Here is a 22,968-nt window from a genome sequence, read left to right as displayed (position 1 = left end):
CATTCAAACCACAACACCCCTTTACTGGGAGCTTCTATACTGTACATGGTAGCCAGGGGTGGTAGCAAGAGCCTGAGACTCACGCAGATCATGAGCTCTAATGCCTTTGTAGATGTGTGCTTCGCCTTCACCACGTGTTACCCAGATGGTTTTTGCTGCACATGCTGAATGACCTTGAGATGTCAGCTTGAGCCAGGAGCACTGGTGTGGAGGAGGGTGGGCTGACTTTCACAAGTGAGCAGTGGCCTCACCCTCTGCCACGCTTCCATTTAGTCCTTTTAGACTCTGGGTATCAAAGCATCAGCTTAGACCAAGGGACTCCTCATTCATTTCAACACCCAAATCTTGTCCAGAATTGTGCTTGGTATCAGAGTGCAGAGCAGTGGTCTGCCAAGTTTAAGCTCAGGAATGCACAGAATCCCAGCAGCCTAATACAGCCTCCTCCATTGGTAAGGAGGAGCACTGGTAACACAGCAATGTAGGGAAAAGGCAGCCCACCCCTACCAAATCTGTATTACCTGTGGAGCTGTGTTCATGGCTGAACCCTGCTGAGCTTGGCCATATGTCCAGCTATTGAGTGATCTGAGTTCAAACCTACTTCCCTCCCCATTGGTTGCTCTGGTCCCCCCATGGAGGTATCAGTTTGTATTTCATTCTTGACACCTGGGAGTTCTTTGTGGGGAAGTGGAATAATTACGGCTTTAAAGTGAGACACTCCTGGGTTTGAATGTTGTCATCTTCTGCTTATTAGCTGGCCAACTTAATTACCCTGTTATCCGGAGTTTTCTCTTCTGTACAGTGAGAATCATGAGTTCTTACTGGATTGTTGTGAAGATGAAATGAAAATATTTCTGTGAAGTGCCCAGTACCATGCTTGACACTTTAAAAAATTTAATAAATGAAGATAGATACTATAATCAGCAAGACACGGCCGACAGACCTCTCATGCCTCCTCCTTGCAAGAAAGGGATGTTTGTAAAGTCTCATACTGAGCTTGACATCTGACCTTGAAATATAACTGTTTGCCAGAAGATGAAGAGAATATGTGCACTCTTGCAAGTAATTTGTTGGCTTCATTCATGTCTTGACTGCTTTAATGCTGAAAACAAGATGAGACGTGGTCCTCACTCCCAGGAACTCATGAATCTGGGGAGACAATCGCGTAAACTGGTTATGAGAGAATAATTCAACTTTCCAGGTGTCGTGATAGAGGTTGTTTTGAGGTTATGGTGAAGTTAGCAATCTGTCTTTGATAGCAATCCATCTTTTTTAGTATTATTAATTATTATTTTGAGATGGAGCTTTGCTCTTCTTTCCCAGGCTGGAGTACAATGGCGTGATCTTGGCTCACCGCAACCTCTGCTTCCTGGGTTCCAGCGATTCGTCTGCCTCAGCCTCCTGAGTAGCTGGGATTACAGGGATGCGCCACCACGCCTGGCTAATTTTATATTTTTAGTAGAGACGGAGTTTCTGCATGTTGGTCAGGCTGGTCTCGAACTCCTGACCTCAGGTGATCTGCCCGCCTTGGCCTCCCAAAGTGCCGGGATTACAGGAGTGAGCCACCACGCCCGGCCCATCTTTTTTGTTAAATAAGTATGGGACTGAAGTAGATGGGGGAGGGGAGGGAAGCTAGACTTTGGCCTTATCCAATTTAAAATAACATCCTTGGAGAATTGATGGGTCCTCAGAAGGACCTGTGGTAGAACAGGGAGTATTTCTTTGGCACACTTAAAGGTAGTAATGATGGAAAGAAGCAAAAAGAGATAAAGCAGGTAATTTACCATTTAAGCAAGTGCCATTGGTAGCTTGCTGTGCGACTCAGGATGTTATTTCATCTCTCTTGACTTCTGTTTCTGCATCTGTCAGGAAGAGACATGAGCATCAGCCTTCCAGACTCACGGAACTACGAGTTGTAAGTGGGATAATCTGCATGGAAGTACTTGGAGAACCATGAAGTGCTACCTACATACGTGGTGGGGTTGGGTCACTGTGCTCTTGCAGAGGAAGGTGGCATCAGAGAGGAGACCTACCAAAGGAGTCAAGACCGAGCACGTGCTGTTCCCTCTTGTCCTGCACACCTCTGCTTTAAGTTACTCAGAAAAGCTTCTCTGACTTAGGGCCTCTCCTACTATTTTTTTTTGTTTGTTTTTTATTGTTAATTTATTGGTTTAATGGTAATTTCTTTTTACAATAATGACTTTCAATTCTAGAGAATTTTTTAATTGATGTATAATTTTTCATGCAAAATAATGCACAGATTTTTTTAAGTCTTTAGGTGGGCATTGACAGATGAATATATATCCACATAGTCTCCATAATCAAGATATAAACTCTTTCTGTTATCTCAGAAAGTTTCTTTTTTATTATTATTATACTTTAAGTTCTAGGGTACATGTGCACAATGTGCAGGTTTGATACATAGGTATACATGCGCCATGTTGGTTTGCTGCACCCATCAGCTCATCATTTACATTGGTTATTTCTCCTAATGCTAACCCTCCCCTGGTCCCCTACCCCACAACAGGCCCCGATGTGTGATGTTCCCCGCCCTGTGTCCAAGTGGTCTCATTGTTCAATTCCCACCTATGAGTGAGAACAAGCAGTGTTTGGTTTTCCGTCCTTGTGATAGTTTGCTGAGAATGATGGTTTCCAGCTTCATCCATGTCCCTGCAAAGGACATGAATTCATCCTTTTTATGGCTGCATAGTATTCCATGGTGTATGTGTGCCACATTTTCTTAATCCAGTCTATAATTGATGGACATTTGGGTTGGTTCCAAGTCTTTGCTATTGTGAATAGTGCCACAGTAAACATACGTGTGCATGTGTCTTTATAGTAGCATGATTTATAATCTTTTGGGTATATACCCAGTAATGGGATTGCTGGGTCAAATGGTAATTCTAGCTCTAGATCCTTGAGGAATTGCCACACTGTCTTCCACAATGGTTGAATCAATTTACACTCCCACCAACAGTGTAAAAGCGTTCCTATTTCTCCACATCCTCTCCAGCATCTGTTGTTTCCTGTCTTTTTAATGATCGCCATTCTAACTGTCATGAGATGGTATCTTATTGTGATTTTGGTTTGCATTTCTCTGATGACCAGTGATGATGAGTATTTTTTCATGTGTCTGTTGGCTGCATAGATGTTTTCTTTTGAGAAGTGTCTGTTCATATTCTTTGCCCACTTTTTGATGGGGTTATTTTTTTCTTGTAAATTTGTTTGAGTTCTTTGTAAATGCTGGATATTAGCCCTTTGTCAGATGGGTAGATTGCAAAAATTTTCTCCCATTCTGTAGGTTGCCTGTTCACTCTGATGGTAGTTTCTTTTCCTGTGCAGAAGCTCTTTAGTTTAATTAGATCCGATTTGTCTATTTTGGCTTTTGTTGCCATTGCTTTTGGTGTTTTACTCATGAAGTCCTTGCCCATGCCTATGTCCTGAATGGTATTGCCTAGGTTCTCTTCTAGGGTTTTTATGATTTTAGGTCTAACATTTAAGTCTTTAATCCATCTTGAATTAATTTTTGTATAAGGTGTAAGGAAGGGATCTAGTTTCAGCTTTCTACATATGGCTAGCCAGTTTTCCCAGCACCATTTATTAAATAGGGAATCCTTTCTCCATTGCTTGTTTTTGTCAGGTTTGTCAAAGATCAGATGGTTGTAGATGTGTGGCATTACTTCTGAGGCCTCTTTTCTGTTCCATTGGTCTATATCTCTGTTTTGGTACCAGTACCATTCTGTTTTGGTTACTGTAGCCTTGTAGTATAGTTTGAAGTCAGATAGCGTGATCCCTCCAACTTTGTTCTTTTTGCTTAGGATTGTCGTGGCAATGCGGGCTCTTTTTTGGTTCCATGTGAACTTTAAAGTAGTTTTTTCCAATTCTGTGAAGAAAGTCATTGGTAGCTTGATGAGGATGGCATTGAATCTATAAATTACTTTGGGCAGTATGGCCATTTTCACGATATTGATTCTTCCTATCCATGAGCATGGAATATTCTTCCATTTCTTTGTGTCCTCTTTTATTTTGTTGAGCAGTGGTTTGTAGTGCTTCTCGAGGAGGTCCTTCACATCCCTTGTAAGTTGGATTCCTAGGTATTTTATTCTCTTTGTAGCAATTGTGAATGGGAATTCACTTACGATTTGGCTCTCTGTTTGTCTGTTATTGGTGTATGAGAATGCTTGTGATTTTTGCACATTGATTTTGTAACCTGAGACTTTGCTGAAGTTGCTTATCAGCTTAAGGAGATTTGGGGCTGAGAAAATGGGGTTTTCTAAATATACAGTCATGTCATCTGCAAACAGGGACAATTTGACTTCCTCTTTTCCTAATTGAATACCCTTTATTTCTTTCTCTTGCCTGATTGCCCTGGCCAGAACTTCCAACACTATGTTGAATAGGAGTGGTGAGAGAGGGCATCCTTATCTTGTGCTGGTTTTCAAAGGGAATGCTTCCAGTTTTTGCCCATTCAGTATGATATTGGCTGTGGGTTTGTCATAAATAACTTATTATTTTGAGATACGTTCCATCAATACCTAGTTTATTGAGAGTTTTTAGCATGAAGGGCTGTTGCATTTTGTCAAAGGCCTTTTCTGCATCTATTGAGATAATCATGTGGTTTTTGTCTTTGGTTCTGTTTATGTGATGGATTACGTTTATTGATTTTCGTATGTTGAACCAGCCTTGCATCCTAGGGATGAAGCCGACTTGATCGTGGTGGATAAGCTTTTTGATATGCTGCTGGATTCGGTTTGCCAGTATTTTATTGAGGATTTTCGCGTTGGTGTTCATCGGGGATATTGGTCTAAAATTCCTTTTTTGTTGTTGTCGTGTCTCTGCCAGGCTTTGGTCTCAGGATGATGCTGGCCTCATAAAATGAGTTAGGGAGGATTCCCTCTTTTTCTATTGATTGGAATAGTTTCAGAAGGAATGGTACCAGCTCCTCTTTGTACCTCTGGTAGAATTCGGCTGTGAATCCATCTGGTCCTGGACTTTTTTTGGTTGCTAGGCTATTAATTACTGCCTGAATTTCAGAGACTGTTATTGGTCTATTCAGAGATTCATCTTCTTCCTGGTTTAGTCTTGAGAGAGTGTATGTGTCCAGGAATTTATCCATTTCTTCTAGATTTTCTAGTTTATGCATAGAGGTGTTTATAGTATTCTCTGATGGCAGTTTGTATTTCCGTGGGATCGGTGGTGATATTCCCTTTATCATTTTTTATTGCGTCTATTTGATTCTTCTCTCTTTTCTTCTTTATTAGTCTTGCTAGCGGACTATCAATTTTGTTGATCTTTTCAAAAAACCAGTTCTTGGATTCATTGATTTTTTTGAAGGGTTTCTTTGTGTCTGTATCTCTTTCAGTTTTGCCCTGATGTTAGTTATTTCTTGCCTTCTGCTAGCTTTCGAATGTGTTTGCTCTTGCTTCTCTAGTTCTTTTAATTGTGATGTTAGGGTGTCGATTTTAGATCTTTCTTGCTTTCTCTTGTGGGCATTTAGTGCTATAAATTTCCCTGTACACACTGCTTTGAATGTGTCCCAGAGATTCTGGTACATTGTGTCTTTGTTCTCATTGGTTTCAAAGAACATCTTTATTTCTGCCTTCATTTTGTTATGTAGCCAGTAGTCATTCAGGAGCAGGTTGTTCAGTTTCCATGTAGTTGTGTGGTTTTGAGTGAGTTTCTTAATCCTGAGTTCTAATTTGATTGCACTGTGGTCTGAGCGACAGTTTGTTGTGATTTCTGTCCTTTTACATTTGCTGAGGAGTGTTTTACTTCCAATTATGTTGTCAATTTTAGAATAAGTGCGATGTGCTGAGAAGAATGTATATTCTGTTGATTTGGGGTGCAGAGTTCTGTAGGTGTCTATTAGGTCTGCTTGGTGCAGAGCTGAGTTCAGGTCCTGGATATCCTTGTTAACCTTTTGTCTCGTTGATCTGTCTAATATTGACAGTGGGGTGTTAAAGTCTCCTGTTATTATTGTGTGGGAGTCTGAGTCTCTTTGTAGGTCTCTGGGGACTTGCTTTATGAATCTGGGTGCTCCTGTATTGGGTGCATATATATTTAGGATAGTTAGCTCTTCTTGTTGAATTGATCCCTTTACCATTATGTAATGGCCTTCTTTGTCTCTTTTGATCTTTGTTGGTTTAAAGTCTGTTTTATCAGAGACTAGGATTGCAACCCCTGCTTTTTTTCGTTTTCCATTTGCTTGGTAGATCTTCCTCCATCCCTTTATTTTCAGCCTATGTGCATCTTTGTACATGAGATGAGTCTCCTAAATACAGCACACTGACGGGTCTTGACTCTTTTTCCAATTTGCCAGTCTATCTCTTTTAATTGGAGCATTTAGCCCATTTACATTTAAGGTTAATATTGTTATGTGTGAATTTGATCCTGTCATTATGATGTTCGCTGGTTATTTTGCCCATTAATTGATGCAGTTTCTTCATAGCATCGATGGTCTTTACAATTTGGCATGTTTTTGCAGTAGTTGGTACTGATTATTTCTTTCCATGTTTAGTGCTTCCTTCAGGAGCTCTTGTAAGGCAGGCCTGGTGATAACAAAATCTCTCAGCATTTGCTTGTCTATAAAGGATTTTATTTCTCCTTCACTTATGAAGCTTAGTTTGGCTAGATATGAAATTCTGGGTTGAAAATTCTTTTCTTTAAGAATGTTGAATATTGGCCCCTACTCTCTTCTGGCTTATAGGGTTTCTGCTGAGAGATCCACTTTTAGTCTGATGGCCTTCCCTTTGTGGGTAACTCGACCTTTCTCTCTGGCTGCCCTTAACACTTTTTCCTTCATTTCAACCTTGGTGAATCTGGCAATTATGTGTCTTGGGGTTGCTCTTCTTGAGGAGTATCTTTGTGGTGTTCTCTGTATTTCCTGAATTTGAATGTTGGGCCTCTCCTACTATTCTAAGTCACCATCACCTGTGCATATCCTTCCCAGCACCCATAAGTTGTAATTATGTGTTTCCTTGCTTACTTGTTTGTTGTCTGTATTTTCTGCTAGACGGTAAGTTCCCCAAGGGCAGGCACTGTGTTTGCATTCACCACTGTAAGTTTAATTGCAAGCACAGATCTTGACATATACTATGCACTCAATAAATAATGTGCCAAATGAGGTGAAAGGTGGCAAGACACGTGGGTCTCTGCCTGACACACAGCTACTGTGGGGATGCTCAGGTGCACACCTCATTGGTATCTTCTCATACAAAGCCGCGTGCACATCTGAGAAGGATATCTGAGAACCCTGCTGGTGCAGGTTCTAAATGCCACAGGCTGGATCTGTGACTCATCCCTGCCCTTCCTCCACATGTCCGTTTCTGCCCATTTGGGGATGCCAGACTCAGCTTGCATTCAGGGTACACATTGAATTCGGTCAGTCTGTCCCTTCAGAAGGGACAAGTCACTCTGGACCTGGTTCCATGGAGTTGGTAGCTTGCTGGTAGTTTGCCAGGCAGGGAGCATGTGTCCTGTTGGCTATTTATATAGCACACAACCCTGGTCCTGGTCAGAAGCCACACCCCGTTGGGCTCCCAGCTGTCTGCCAGATCTGATGCCAAGCAGTGGTGTGTGGTTCTTCCTTAGTATGTGAAGCCTGGTGCAGATTCCATTCACAGGCTGCTGGGTCCCTCAGATCACTGTTTTCTCAGACCACTTATGCGATACCCTTGTGGGGGGTTTGTTTTTAGTTTTTTTCCAAATGGTGGTATAACGTACATTTTATAAAGTGCACAAAGCTTGGGTGTGCAACTTGAATTTTTATATATGTGAACATCTGTGTGTACGCAGCAGGGTTTAGTCAGGGGAGTTAGGGATAAGGGACTTATTGCGGGAATTAGACTCTCTACAAGTTGGGGGACCAGGGGGTGTGGGGGTCCAGATGGTGGGGAGGTCAGAGAGGAGTCACTCACTGGTCGCCTGAAGCACTGGTGTGGTTGGACACGCCCGAGCTCACAGGGATGCCCGGAACCCGGTCTGTTGCGGAGGTGGAACCGCCGGAGGAGGGTGTGTGGGGAGGCGCTGCCTCTGGGGAGCTGCTGTCCAGCTGGGTCCCTGGCTCAGTGACCGGTGGCAGGCCTGGGGCCTGTGATTGGCCAGCAGGGTCAGCGTGAGGAAGAGGAGCTGGCCGCAGTGTGGAGAGCGGGGCAGGCTGGAACCTCCAGGTGCCCATGTCTGTGTCCTTCACCTCATGGCCACTGCTTCAGTTCACCTTCCAAGCTTTACGGAACTTCCTGGCATGGCCAATTCTAACTCAGACTCTAACTGGGGGCCCTGGGAAACAGTTCCCAGCTTAACCAAGTCGACACAGCACCACTGTCCAGATCAGGGTCCCAAGTCCCAGCCCTGCCCAGATAGCCACTGTCTGAGCCGACTTCTGCACCATAGACATAAACTTTGTTTGTTCTTGTCTTTGTGTACATGGAGTTGTGCAGTATTTTCTGTCCTGTGTCTGCCCTCTTTTGCCCAGCACTAATCTGTGAGTTTCGTCGGTGTGGCTGGATGTTGCAGTAGTTTATTCCTCTTTTCTGCTGTGTGGTATTCCATTGTGTGACTGTAACTGCAGCTTATCATTTTGCTGCTGTTGGTCATTTGAATGTTTTGAGTATTATGAATAAAGCTGCAATGAACATTCTTTTACTTGACTTTTGGCTAACATAAGACATTCATCTCTGTTGGATGTATCCCCAAGAACAGAATTGCTGAGTTTTAGGGTAGATGTGTATGTAGCTTCAAGAACCACTGCTGAACAATTTTCCATAGTGGTTGTACGAGTTCACACGTGCATTGTCTGGGAGTTCCAGTTGTTCCCTATCGTTGCCTACTCGTGGCATTGTCAGTCTTTAATTTTAGTTATTCTGATGGGTAATAGGATCTCATTATGGTTTTGATGGACTTCCTGTGACTAATATGTTGAACACCTGTTCACATGCCTTGGTGATTTGAGTGTCCTCTTTTGTGATATGCCTGATCAAATCTTCTGCCCGTTTTTCCTTTGGTGTCTGTTTTTTTCCTTATTGGTTTACACAAAATTTTTCTGCATTCCAGATATGAGAGTTTTCTTGGTTACACATAGCCCTTTTGCTTTAAAGAGGTTTATTCCTTCTGAAATGGAGCATAGAGGCCGGGCGCAGTGGCTCACGCCTGTAATCCCAGCACTTTGGGAGGCCAAGGCGGGTGGATCACCTGAGGTCAGGAGTTCGAGACCAGCCTGGGCATCAGGTGAAACCCTGTCTCTACTAAAACTTCAAAATTTAGCCAGGCATGGTGACACATGTCAGTAGTCCCAGCTACTTGGGAGGCTGAGGCAGGAGAACCGCTTGAACCCGGGAGGCGGAGGTAGCAGTGAGCTGAGATAGTGCCATTGCACTCCAGCCTGGGCAACAGAGCAAGACCCTGTCAAAAAAAAAAAAAAAAGAAAAAGAAAAGAAAGAAAGAAAAATGAAATACAGCACAGATGAGTTTCAGGCCTGTTTACAGAGGGAAGCCTTTGGAAAAAATGTTGTTACTTATTTGTCTTTTTTCAGGAATTGGAAGTTAAATAACCCAACTTACACATGGTTTTAAAAACAAAATATTGGAGGCTGGGCATGGTGGCTCATGCCTGTTAATCCCAGCACTTGGAGAGTCCAGGACAGGAGGATTGCTTGAAGCCAGGAGTTTGAGATCAGCCTGTGCAACAGAACTAGACTTTGCTTCTAAAAAAAAAAAAAAAAAAAAAAATTAGCCAGGCGTGGTGGTGTGCATCTGTAATCTGTAGTTCCATCTACTTGGGAGGCTGAGGTAGGGAGAATTGTTTGAGCCCAGGAGTTTGAGGTTACAGTGAGCTATGATGGCATCACTACACTCCAGCCTGGCAGACAAAGGGAGACTCTTTCTTTAAAAAAGAAAAAAAAGGGGGTGGGGAGGCCGGGCGCGGTGGCTCATGCTTGTAATCCCAGCACTTTGGGAGGCCGAGGCAGGCGGATCACAAGGTCAGGAGTTCGAGACCATCCTGGCTAACACGGTGAAACCCCATCTCTACTAAAAATAGAAAATTTAGCCGGGCATGGTGGCGGGCGCCTGTAGTCCCAGCTACTCGGGAGGCTGAGGCAGGAGAAAGGCGTGAACCCAGGAGGTGGAGCTTGCAGTGAGCCGAGATTGTGACACTGCACTCCAGCCTGGGCGACAGAGTGAGACTCCGTCTTAAGAAAAAAAAAGTACTAAGAGTGCCAGTCATTTGTCACATCAGGGTTGTGTCATTACAGTGATTGTGGTCACCCCCCTATGGTGCATGTAACACAATATATAAAGCCACGGTATAAAATGTCTAAGTGTTCTGGTTGTTCATCGTATCAGGGCAGTGTTATTTCAAGGAGTGAATGTGTTCACCAAAGTGTGGTGCATGTACTGCATTACGTAAAGTTGGCTTTATGTTTCTTAAGTGTTCCTTGCACATGCACATCACAACAGTCTTATTTCAGTGAGTGAATGTGTTCACCACACTAGATATATCTCATACACTACATGAAGACACATGCAGACAGGTGTTTCTTTCTTTCTTTCTTTGTTTTCATTTTGAGACGGAGTCTCACTGTTTCGCCCAGGCTGGAGTGCAGTGGTGCAATCTTGGCTCACGGCAAGCTCCGCCTCCCGGATTCACGCCATTCTCCTGCCTCAGCCTCCTGAGTAGCTGGGACTACAGACGCCCGCCACCATGCCAGGCTAATTTTTTGTGTTTTTAGTAGAGGCGGGGTTTCACCGTGTTAGCTAGGATGGTCTCTATCTCCTGACCTTGTGATGCGCCCGCCTCAGCCTCCCGAAGTGCTGGGATTACAGGCGTGAGCCACTGCGCCCGGCCCGCAGACAGGTGTTTCTAACAGTACTATTCCTCGCATCGGGTGGTGTTCCTGCAGTGGGTGAATGTGTCCACCACGCTATGCTGCATATAGTAAACTGTGGCAAGACACATGTAAATAAAACCCAATTTATCTCGAGTGCTCAGAGTATACACTCAGAAGCCAAACCTTTAATTCTTTCCCTAAAGATCTGAGTGTGTGTTGTGGGTCTGGCACTGCTAAATGCCGGGAATAGAAACCAGACGCAGAGCCACTTGCTGTCTTCTAGGAGCCCAGCACCTGGTGGCAGGTGCTTGGAGAGCAGAGGTAAGATCTGTGTATAGGAAGAAGGGAAGGGAAAAGTTGTTCTGGGAAGGGCTTGGAGATGTGGCCCTAAAGCCCTAATGGATGAGTAGGTTCATGTTCGTCACCTGCCTTAGTTCAGAGAAGACCGAAGCAGCTTAGAGGACAATCAGAGGTTCAGAGAAGTGTGTGCATGGGTGGGGAAAGTGTGTTCTAGGCTGTGAAAACAAACTGTGCCGGAAAGAACATGGGTGTTCCTGGAGCAGCAGGCACATGTCGGGGGCTGAGTACAGGGGTGTTGGGAGGTTAAGGTGATGGGGGTGGAGGTGAAGCAGGACCTGCAGCCCCAAGGTTAGCCTGGCAGGGAAATGGTGTCTTTCAAAGTGTAAGCAAGGGGGTGGCTTAAGTAGATTTGTTTAGAAAGATCACTTTGGAAGAAACATAGTATGGGAATTACACACTTGAGCAGGGTTTATTTGTGTCCCCATGTTTATGGCAGCATTGTGCACAGTAGTCAAAAGGTAGAAACAGCCCAGTTGTCCATTGATGGGTGAATGGAGAAACTAAATGCAATGTGGACTACAATGGAATTATTATTCAGCCATAAAAACGAAATGAGGTCACGGTATATGTTACAATGTGGATGAACATTGAAGCCCTTATACTAAGTGAAATAAGCCAGACAGAGAGACAAATACATGATTCTACTTATATGAGGTACCTAGAATAGACAGATTCATAGAGCCAGAGTAGAATGGTGATAACCATGGGCCAAGGAAGGGGAAATGTGGAGCCAGTGTTTAATGGGTACAGAGTTTCTGTTCGGGATGACAAAAAAGTTCTGGAGATAGACAGTGGCGATGGTTGTGCAACATTGTGAATGGATTTAATACCACTGAATTGTACAATTAAAAATGGTTAAAAACAACTTTTATGTTTTTTATATATATATATAAACACAATAAGAAAGTAAACCAAAATTACCTTGAAGAAGGGTCTACATTTAGGAGACTATTGCAAGAGTCCAGGTAGAGATAATGAAGTCCAATGCAGTGACGTTAGAAAGGAAGGAATAAATGGGCGAGGAATTCAGGAGGAGCAAATGTGAATATACCCTGCACTGCGCTGCCTCCCCACCATGCTTAGCATGGTACAGTCGCCTGCACGCCCACGCCCCTGGCCTTTTGCAGTGGGAAGTAGGAGCAGTGTGGAGGCCAGCACCTGGAGTTCTGACTTAGGTAGATGGCAGTTTTACTAGAATTGCGATTCAGGGAGAGACATAAGTTTGGGAAGGAAGATGGGGTTCTGTTTTGAGTAACCTGAGTTGGAGCAGAATATGCCCTGGTATATTCTGATGGAGATGTCCAGGGGACAGTTACAAAGATGGCGCTGGAACGAAATAGAAAGAGGGCCAAGGACAGAGCCCTGAGCGCCTCTGTACTTAGAAAGTGGCATAAACAGCCGGAGGAGCATGCACAGAGAAACCAGGGCCGGAGCGTTCAGCTGTATAATCCCTTGTTCTCCGCCAGGTTGGCTTTTCGGTTACTCTACATGTAGAGTCACGCTTCTCCCTTGGGATATTCCTCTTCCAAGCCAGGCTGTTGTTGGGAGGGCACAGAAGTCCTGGAATGCCAAGGTTGAGGATGGTGAAATGGACTCAGGGAAGTTGGATTGTGTATCGGGAAGTTGTAGACCTTTAGTCTTCTAACCATTTCTGCTTTGTTGATTCCACTGTCCCTTCATTGCATCTTTGCTCATGTGCTACTGATGAAGAAAAATTGAGAGCTTTGACCAGCATCAAGGTCAAGATGAAAGACATCAGTAAGACCTTACAGTCCCATGGATACCATCAATTAAAATGCCTGTGCGTTTATGTTTTCCAAGGTCAAAACATTTTTTTCATAAATTTTATTTCATTTCTTTCATCAGTGATTTAGAAAATTTTTGGGCTTGGGACTCACAACCTGTCATTTTATACAGTATTTTTGAAAGCATCCAGCTGTCAGGAGGAAGGGACAATGCCTGTTTGAGGATTTAACTGAAACGTGTTTGATTCCTTGGCTGTGGTGCTGAGATCTGTCATGGTGAAGAGAGATTTGTGCAGTAGTACCCTTCCGACACTGTGGAAGGAGGGGTGCCGGGAAAACATGGACAGATGAACGGGTTCTTCATTTTAGTTTGAGAAGCACTATTCTCAACAAGAGTTACTTAAAAAAAAATAAGTTTCCAGGTCCTCCAGCCAAGCCCAGTTGAATGCTTTTCAGGCAGAGGCAGGATAGCTGTGACCTCCTCAGCTTTCTGCCTGCTCTGAGCTCCCTTCGTGTTGCTGAATTGGCAGCAACAAGTAGATATCAACTTCTTTTTTCACATTCCTCGTAAAACTGACTGAACCGTAATCGTCTTGAGGTTTGGGAGATATTAAATATCTGATACTAGATTGTGGTGATGGTTGCACAAGTTGGCAGATTTACTAAAAATCACTGATTGTACACTGAAAACGGGTGACTCTTATTGTCTGTAAGTTATACCGCCATCAAGTGGTATAGAAAAACATGCCCTCCAGCCTGAGAACAGTATGTTTTTCCGGCCTGGTGGTGCTTTTTGGGGATCCAGAAGCCCTGCTCTGAGCCCTTTGGCTTCCTGGCCGAGCCCTCCAGAGGTACTGATGTCAGGAACTTGGTACAGCTTGTGGCTCTCACCTGGCTCCCCTCCCCTTGCTCTCTCAGGTGCTCGGCACCTAGCGTGGTCGGAATATTTACCAGGAATGAGCCAAGCCCATTTTGGTTTCTGGCCAGAGGGTAGCTCTCCAGGATCCAGAGCCCAATATCCAGTTTGTGGCTTATTCAGATCCCATGACTCTTTCCCCCCGTTGCTATTTGGTCGATTTCATTGCTCTGTCGGCACCCAGTTTACAGGGTGTGTTAGGCCATTGTTGTGTTGTTATAAAGAAATACCTCTTGCCAGCAGGGATGGAAGCTTACTGTGAACAGTGGGTTGAGTTGCCCTGAGGAAGGAAGGTCAGAGCACTGGAGCTATTGTGGGCATGTTACTATGTCATCCTGCAGCAATATTTATGAAATACCTGCTGTTCTCACACTGTGGCTTGAGATGCTCTGGGGCTTCTGGTTGGATGTCTTCTGAAATACAGGGTTGCTGAATTAAGGCCCTTTAACAAAGTCTTTATGTCCATGGTGTTTAGCACAGGTTGAATATCTCTTCTGAAATGCTTGGAATCAGATATGTTTTGGATTTCATATTTTTTTCAGGTTTTAGAATATTTGCACTGTACCTACCAATTGAGCATCCCTAATTGGAAAATCTGCAATCAGAAATGTCCCATTGAGTGTTTCCTTTGAGTGTCCTGTTGATGCTCAAAAATATTCAGATTTTTGAATATTTCCAATTTTGGATTTACAGATTTGAGATGCCCAACCTGTATCTATATCAAATATTTATTTAAGTTGAACAGAGTACATTGACTTTTCCTTGCCCCAGTGAGTGGTATTTCTCAAGGTGTTATATTTAATCTGTACCTGAACTGGTCCAAGGGGGTGAGATGTGCCTGATGCGCTGGCTGTGCCCTGGTGAGTTAGAGTCTGTGGAGCTTGGCTGCAGACACAGAGCTCTCCAGGATTTGTGAGAGGGCTGACGGTGTCCTTTGGTGGCCTTCCCATAAGGATGGTGATACGGTTTGGCTGTGTACCCACCCAAATCTCATACTGAATTATAGCTCCCGTATTCCCCACGTGTCATGGGAGGGAGCTGGTGGGAGGTAACTGAATCATGGAGGCGGTTACCTCCATGCTTTTCTTGTGATAGTGAGTTCTCATGAGGTCTAATGGTTTTATAAGGGGCTTCTCTCCCTCTTCGCTCTGCACTTCTCCTTGTTGCTGCCATGTGAAGGAGGGTGTGTTTGCTTCCTCTTCCGCCATGATCATAAGTTCCTTGAGTCCTCCCCAGCCATGCTGAACTGTGAGTCAATTAAACCTCTTTCCTTTATAAATTACCCAATCTCAGATATGTCTTTATTAGCAGCATGAGAATGGACTAATACAGATGGCTTCCCTGGAGTTAGACTTGTGTAAGCCACAGTTGGCGAGAGGGTCACAGCAGTAACACTTTCTAATATCCCTTAAGGAACACTGGGGTTTGCCCAGATTTTAGGCGTCAGTCCTTGCAGCAAGCCAAAGAATATGTATCCCAGAGCCAGCAGGCCAATGAGCAGTAGCCCTGTGCCTGTAGCAAACTATACAAGTGCTTTAGAAAACCAAGGGGTGGGCAAAGCCCAGCTCAGGACCTGAGACTACCACTGGGCCCCAGCAGATACCAGAAGGTGGCCTGGGCCTTTTGGCCATCAGGTGCTGGCATCTTAGGCCGGGGTAGATGTGGAATGGAGCCGGTAGCCCCTCTGGCTCTACACTGGCTAATCTTATTGGTGCTGAATTGAGTAAAGATTAATAAGTCTTCTGTAGAAAAAAAATGTGGTAGGTTGCTGGCCTGGAGCCCAGAGCAGTTGGAATTTTGGAGCCCAAAGAGGTCATGGCAGTTGGTTTTTGGCAACTGTCTTTGGGAAAAAAGAAACCACAGTTTTGGCTATAGTTCAATATGCCCCGAACAGGGTAGGGTCACCCCTAGGGCAAGGGCTGCATAAGTGGGGAGAAGTTGTGGGCTGTGGACTTTCAAGACCTTGCCTGAGTGTAGCTTGAGGAATTTTGCAGTATTCCTTGAGTAGAAGAAAGCAAGCTTGTTACTCACTTTCTCTGAATGTTTCACTTCCAATCAAATGGATCTCCTTCCCATGGAGCTGGTGTGGTGAGGGGTGTAGCTGGGGGAGTGATCTCAGGGGTCAGTGGGAATCAGCAGAGGGAGAGGTTTGGCTTGGAGAAGCATTTGATCCACTGATGAATTGTGCCTAAGTCCCATACTCTTTTAAGCTAATTTCAAAGGAAAATACATTCCACCGAGCTGGTTTAGGGTCAGTTGTCTAGATTTATTTCTGCTTTGGAGAGAACAACTGAGATTTTCTCCATGAAAATAGTTGAAGAAAACCATGGCCTTGGAGCTAGCTAGCCCTCATTCCCCATTCCCTTCTGTGGCTGGGAACCAAGACACACTGCTTGGGTTGGAGCATGCACAGCTACCTTATTGGAGAATAAGGACCCTCCTGCAACAGGGCTGTGCTCACCATGCCTGCGCCCTGGTGCATACACTTGAACCTGGTTTTCTTTCTTCCCGAGCCATTTGCATCTCTAAGAAGCCTGTGGGCATGAGGCTTCTCTTCAACCAGTCTAACTCTTGGGAGCTTCAGCATCATAATACCAGTGACTTAGTGTCTGAAAAAGGTAAGGATCATCCTGGAATGTGAATGGAAAACAACGGTCCTGTTGTTTTCATGATTAGGAGCCATTCAGACTCCTAATATGCCTTAGGGAACTCAACTGTGGCTGCTTCCTGGTCCTTCTGACACCCCCTAAATTGTAACAAGTTAGTAACAAGTTAATCATCATGCAAATGCCCTTTATCCTTTTGTGTAGTTCTGTGACATTAGATGTTATGGCCCAGGCGAGCCTTCTGTTTATCTTTTTCCTTCTTTCTTGGCATCTGCCCGCATCTGTACTACGTGCAAGCATGAACGTGAATTCCTCTACCTAGCCAGACCCAAACACAAACGTGTAGGCAGACCTGGACTTCATTCCAGAGCAAGTGAGGAGTGTTGAAGGGGAGGCACACACCCAGGTGGGAGGGAACACAGGGGAAAAGGTGATTGGCTGCCTGGGGCTGGGGTGGGCGGGGTCGCTTTAGTGAGGTCCGGAATGCTGAGCTGCAGTCTCAAGTGCAGGAGGGGCATTGTAGGCAAAGGTGAGGAGGCGGAGGTGAGGAATACCTAAGAGCGTGGTGCATGCTGGGAACCTGAGAGGATGGGTTGCATCTATTAATAGTAGTGAGAGAAGTCGGCTTTTTGGGGCTTGCTGAGGGTTTGGATTGTTTCCTAGTGTCAGCAGAGGCTGAAACGGGTCACATTGGCTCTTACAAAAGACCCCTCTGGCACTCGTGGAGGATGTATTGGAGCGAGTTTAGATTAAGGGACAGCTGGCCGGGCGTGGTGGCTCATGCCTGTAATCCCAGCACTTTGGGAGGCCGAGGTGGGTGGATCACTTGAGGCCGAGAGTTCGAGACCAGCCTGGCCAATATGGTGAAATCCCGTCTCTACTAAAAATATGAAAATTATCCAGGTGTGCTCGTACACGCCTGTAATCCCAGCTACTAGGGAGGCTGAGGCGAGAGAATCACTTGAACCCTGGAGGCGGAGGTTGCAGTGAGCTGAGATCGCGCCATTGCACTCCAGCCTGGGCAACAGAGCAAGACTCCATCACACACACAAAAGAAAAGATTAAGAGGCAGCTGTGCTGGTCCAAGCTAGTGTCAATCAAGGAAAATGACCAAGGCCAGTCTCAAGTCTTAGTCATTTTAAGAGATTCATTTGCCAAAGTTAAGGATGCATACCCGGGAGACAGGTCTATGCCTTTCTCCGAAGATGATTTTGAGAGCTTCAGTATTTAAGGGAGAAAGAGTGGGATATTGTGAAATACACAGTTTTCATGTTGAGGGAAGGGAAGAATAGTCATTCATGCCTTTGACTCTGAATCTGCCTTTTTATATGAGATAACATAGACAGTAGAGCAGAGGAAACAATCAGATATGCCTTTGTCACAGGTAGGCAGAGGGATGACTTTGAGTTCTGTCTTATGTCCCCGCACCTGTGAAGATAAGCTGTCAACTTACATTGCCATGATGAATTTTAACAGAAATGCTTTAGGGTAAAGATCTTGGGGCCCACAAGGAATTTCCTTGTGGGCAAAATGTGAGGGAGTCATCTTTGTAGTCATTTAGGAACCAGAATGGAAGGTGGGTTTGCATGACCCCTTTCCCAGCTTGGCCTTTCCCTTTGGCTTAGTGAGTTTGGGGCCCCAATATTTATTTTCCTTTCACACTAGGAATCTCGGGGCTTCCACCAGGATCATGGTAGGGAGATGAACATTCTAAAGTTAGAATCAACAGGTTGGGTTGAGGAGTGGAAAACAGAGAAGGGTCTGAGATGACCCCAGATTTCCATTTGTGGGTGGCGTGTTTGACTCCATGTGGGGTAGACTTCCTTGGTGGGAGGCACCTGTGGATGGCTAAATGGAGATGTTTAGTAGCTTTGGATCTCCAGAGCAAGGTCAGAATGATAAAAATCAAGGGCCATCCAATTTTTCGAGAGCGGCAGATGAAAGACTTGCAGCTGAGAGACTGGAGGCCGGCGTGGAGAGTGGGCAAAAGCAGGAGACAGAGCACAGCCAGGGGAGGGCGGGTTCCAGGAAGCGCTGCAGCCAGGGAGCTAGCCAGATAGGACTGGAACGCGTCTGAGCCGTCTCACTTGAAAGCCACCGTCGCCCTCAGTGGAGTGTTGGAGACAGAGGCCAGATTGGAGAGGGAGTGAAAAGATGACCAGAAGAGGGTCATTAAGAGGGTGGGGATGGGCTGGGGGCCCCAAGACACAGCACCAGTCTGGAGGAACCAGTAGGGGTATTGTAGAAGGCAGTATTGGGGCCCCACCTATGGGTGGAGATGACGGGGCAGGTACAGCCACATCAGTCCTCACTGCGGGGACTTGCAGAAAATATGCTTTTGTCCCACCCCCATTCCGCTCCCGAGGCTGGCGTTTCATGCGTGCAGCTTTCCCTCTCACTTGCCTCCTCCATCGCCGCCCAGCAAGTATGAAATGCACAGTAACCCTTTGAGTCGTGTGCCCTCCTGCCTCAAATGAAGAAATGTTGCTTTGTCTGACACCTGGGCTTGTGGCAGCTTCGTGGCTTTCTCATGCAGATGTTAGCCATACAGGTAACTTGGAATCAGAAATGTTATGGGTCCTTCACTCGTCTCTGGGGTAGTGGGCTGGGGCTGTTGCATAGCATTTGTTGACGCTGATACCGCAGTTCTTTTCTAGAAACCAGTTTCTTTTTATAGGGGACAGTTACACTGAAACTATTTGGCTATTGAAACAAAGCTGCCTCCAGGTCCTGGCTCCTGACAGGCTCTCTAATGCTGGCAAGAACAGGCCCTGAGCTGGGTGTGGGGCCTGCTGGGCAGAGCCTGTGTGAGCCAGGTCCAGGGCTGGTCGTGGTCATGGAGAAAGGGCAGGTCTCCAGGGGAGCACCTCCCCCACTGGGCAGAAGCCATCTGGACTCTCCTTGTAGGGGTCCCAGTCTCTGTGACTCCCAGCCTGGTGCCACTGCCTGAAAGCACACAGTTCATTTTCATTTGATACGACTTCTGTCTCATATCCTAACTCAGTTCTGCCTGGAGAAGTTCATATACATAGCCGTTTGTTCATCACGTGGCCCTCACTGTGCACCACCTGTCGTGGTCCAGGGACTGTTCCAGGTGCAGGACGCAACAGTGAATAAAATGGCAAAAATCCTCACCCTTCCGGAACTTACATTGTAGCAGAAAGATGGATTGTAAGTAAATAACATTGAGAGGCTGGGTGTGGTGGCTCACACCTGTAATCCCAGTGGGAGGCCAAGGCAGGAGGATTGCTTGAAGCCCAGGAGTTCGAGACTAGCCTGGGCAACATAGACCCCATCTCTACAAATAAAAAACAATTAGCTATGCTTGGTGGTGTGCGCCTGTGGTCCCAGCTACTCTCAGGAGGCTGAGGCAGGAGAATCACCTGAGCCAAGGAAGCTGCACTGAGCTATAATTATGCCACTGCACTCCAGGCTGGGTGACAGAGTGAGCCTGTCTCAAAAAAAAACAAAAACAAAAACAAAAACAAAACCCCACAAAAAAACAAAAACATTTGGAGTATGTCAAGTTGTGGTAAGTGCTTTGGAGAAAACCCGGGAAAGAGGAAGAGCAGGTTTAAACGGTGTGGCCAGGGAAGTCCACATTGAGAAGCTGGCATTTGAATATATGTGTCAGCTGCATTAGAAGGCTCATGCCCTGAAAGTCAGAGCTTCTGTTCACTGCTGTTATTTCTGGAGTGTAGAAGAGTGCTTGGCCCATAATAGGTGCTCAGTAATACTTTTTGAGTGAACAGATCGGAGCGAAGAGCATTTTTAGACAAAAGGAGCTGCAGATGCGAAGGCTGAGGTGAGAGGGTGTCTGGTAGGTGGGGAACGTGGGGAGGCCATTGCGGCCGGTAGGGATGGGAGAGGCTGGTGGCAGGAAAGGAGGCAACAGAGGGAAGGCGTGTGTATGGGCGCAGGTCTGGTGGGGGCTCCCTGAGGTCAGAACTGTTTTTGTAATAATACTGAGTGCTATTATGTGCTTTTCCCACCCTCGTTTGCACAGGTGTGTAGAGTGGGCTTTTCTGGAGGCTACGTGATGTGTGCTGCTGCTGCAGACAGAGCAGGCAGGAGAATCTGGCTGCTACACATTAAAGAGATTTGCAGAAATGTAGAACACTGTCACTCTTCTCACTAAATTTCTGTCTTGGAAAGTAATTTTTTTTCTTAAGATTTATGTTAATTGTTATTTTAAAGTGAATTAATGTTGAAATTTTGTCTCAGTTTTAATTTTACATGTAGTAAATATTGATAGCTCTTTGGATCCTCAGTTTTTTTTTTTTTTTTTTAAGAGACGGTCTCGTTCTGTCCCCCAGGCTAGAGTGCAGTGGCATGATCGTAGTTCACTGCAGCCTCGAACTCTGGTCCTCCGTAGCTTTGAAGTATATAAAGGAGTCCTGAGACCAAAATGTTTATGACACGTTTATAGGGCCTTGTAGGCCATTATTTTATATTTGCTTTTATGCTGGCTAAGATAGGAGGTCATGGCTGAATCAGCTGAGGAAATTTAGTGAAGACAGTTTACCAATTCCTGATTTGTCCTTGAGGACAAAGCAGGTGTATCTGGGTGGGCAGCATGCTGTGGACGGGCACCTCAGCAGGTGAAGGCTCTGGAGTCACTGTGTGCTCATGCTCTACTCCCTTCTCATAGCTGGGCTTACCTCTGCCAGGGGAGATAGAGGGAAGGGACATGTTTTGTACACAGTGTCCACAGGATGCGTGTCAAGAGTGACGGGGCAGGGGCAGGTCGTTCTTCCTCGGGTGTGGTCAGCAGAGCTCTCTCTGATAAGGTGAGCCAAGACCTGAAGAGCGAGGAGCACTCTGCATGGCTGGCCAGGGCAGCCCCGCCCAAAGAGGCCTTGGTGAGCAGGAGAGAGGCCGTCTGGCTGGGCCTAAGGGTGTTGGGGAGAGTGGCAGGACCTGACCTGGGGCTGGGATGTGGCAGTCAGCGTGTCTGATGGGTGTTTTAAGTGGATGCTCTGGCTGCTTTGTGGAATATTCTGGAGGGTGGGTTTGGAGGAGCAGAAGTAGGGGAGGCTCATACAATGAACAAGTGAGAGCTGGTGGTGTCTCAGTGAGGATGATAGAGAAGACATGGTGAGAAGTGGTTGATTTGACTGTATTTGAAGGTAGAACACAGAATTTTCTGAAGAACGGACCGTGGGATGTGACAGAAATGCAGATGGGGGCAAGGTTTTGGGTTGAGTGTCCGGGTAGCTGGCGGTGCTGTTTACCAAGATGCAGAACACTAGGGAAGGAACAGGCTCTGGCGAGCGACATCAGAGTGTCGCCTCCAGTGCTTTAAGTTAGAGATGCCTGTCAAACATCCAGGTAGAAATGTCACACAAGCGATTGGTCGCACAAGTTCAGGAGAGAGGAAATAAATATTAAGGCACCATTGGTTATCGATACTGTATAGATAAAGCTACGGGAGGGAGGATCCTCCAGGGCACAGCTTTCACAGTGGCTTGTGTCTCAGTGGGTCATGAAGTCAATACAGCGGGCACCAGCAATTTTCAAAAAATGAAATAGAATTGAAAACAATATCTCAGTAGTAAGGGCTGTTGTAAAATGTTTATTTTTATGCCGACTGATAGGGGAATTTTGCCCTATGAAACGTTTTTAAAATTAAATTTATGTAAAAAGAGGGTTGTGTCCTAGATCACAGTATGAAACTTTTTTTTTTAAACTGTAGATCACAGCTTAAAAGCCACTAATGTAGAAGGACATGTAGTTTCAAAAGAGATCAGAGACTGAGTTGATTCCGGGGCCGTTTCAACATGCAGAGGCTTGGGATGGGTCTGGGACCAGCAAAGGATGCAGAGAGGGGCTATGAGGCCACAGCAGGACCCAGAGAGTAGTGTCCCCTTGTCCTGGAGGCTGGTGAGGTTGTCGGGGGGCGGGCGGTAGTGAGCTGTGACTTGTGCTGCAGACAGGTTGAGGAAAACAAGGGTTGAGAATTGATCGTTAGATTGGACAGCATGGAAGTCATTCATGACCTTGATGAGGCATTTCTGTGGAGGGCTGAGGACAAGGTCTACTTGTTGGAGGTTCAAAGATAGTGGGAGAAGAGAAAGTTGTGAACAAAGCATTGACAATTCTTTCAGCGAGTTTTGCTGTCAAGGGGAGCAGAGTAAGTTAGTTGGAGCGGGTGGGGTCAGGACTGGGTGTTGAAAGACGTGTCCTTGCTGAAGACAGTTCAGTGGGGTGAGGGAGGATCACTGCAGGGAAGGGACCAGTGTGGGAGGCAGCATGCTTGAGTAAGAGCGGGGACAGGATCAGAAGCACAGGCGCAGAGGCTGGCTTCCACGAGACATGTGGCAGATGTTGCTCACTGTCATTGGAGGGAAGGCAGATGAGATGGGCATAGACGTTGATTACCGATAGAAACTTGTGGAAGAATGCCAAGAAGGTGGGGAAACTGAGAACCACGGCAGAAGAGAAATTGTGTTTTCGTTTTTTGTTTTTTGTTTTTGTTTTTGTTTTGTTTTTGTTTTGTTTTTTTTGTTGTTGTTGTT

The 22,968-nt window shown here is 45.6% G+C and overlaps 1 protein-coding gene across 12 annotated transcripts in view; it reads left to right on the top strand.

Moving 5' to 3' along the window:
- Window positions 1-22,968, top strand: part of MICAL3 (microtubule associated monooxygenase, calponin and LIM domain containing 3) — a 225,285-nt gene that overhangs the window by 75,694 nt on the left and 126,623 nt on the right. Inside the window, exon 1 of one of the 12 annotated variants that reach the window (XM_032753935.2) lies at window positions 18,488-19,001. The exons of 10 other annotated variants lie outside the window; for them this stretch is intronic. The gene's annotated coding sequence lies outside the window, so the exon portion shown is untranslated. Of the gene's footprint in view, window positions 1-18,487; window positions 19,002-19,930; window positions 20,256-22,968 lie in introns of those variants that run through there. One more of the 12 variants, XM_032753936.2, reaches the window with a different exon arrangement.

This window comes from Hylobates moloch, unplaced genomic scaffold (genome assembly GCF_009828535.3).
Source record: "Hylobates moloch isolate HMO894 unplaced genomic scaffold, HMol_V3 SCAFFOLD_19, whole genome shotgun sequence".
NCBI classification, from domain to species: domain Eukaryota; kingdom Metazoa; phylum Chordata; class Mammalia; order Primates; family Hylobatidae; genus Hylobates; species Hylobates moloch.
Note: the sequence above shows the minus strand (reverse complement) of the source record. Positions and strands in the feature narration are given on the sequence as shown.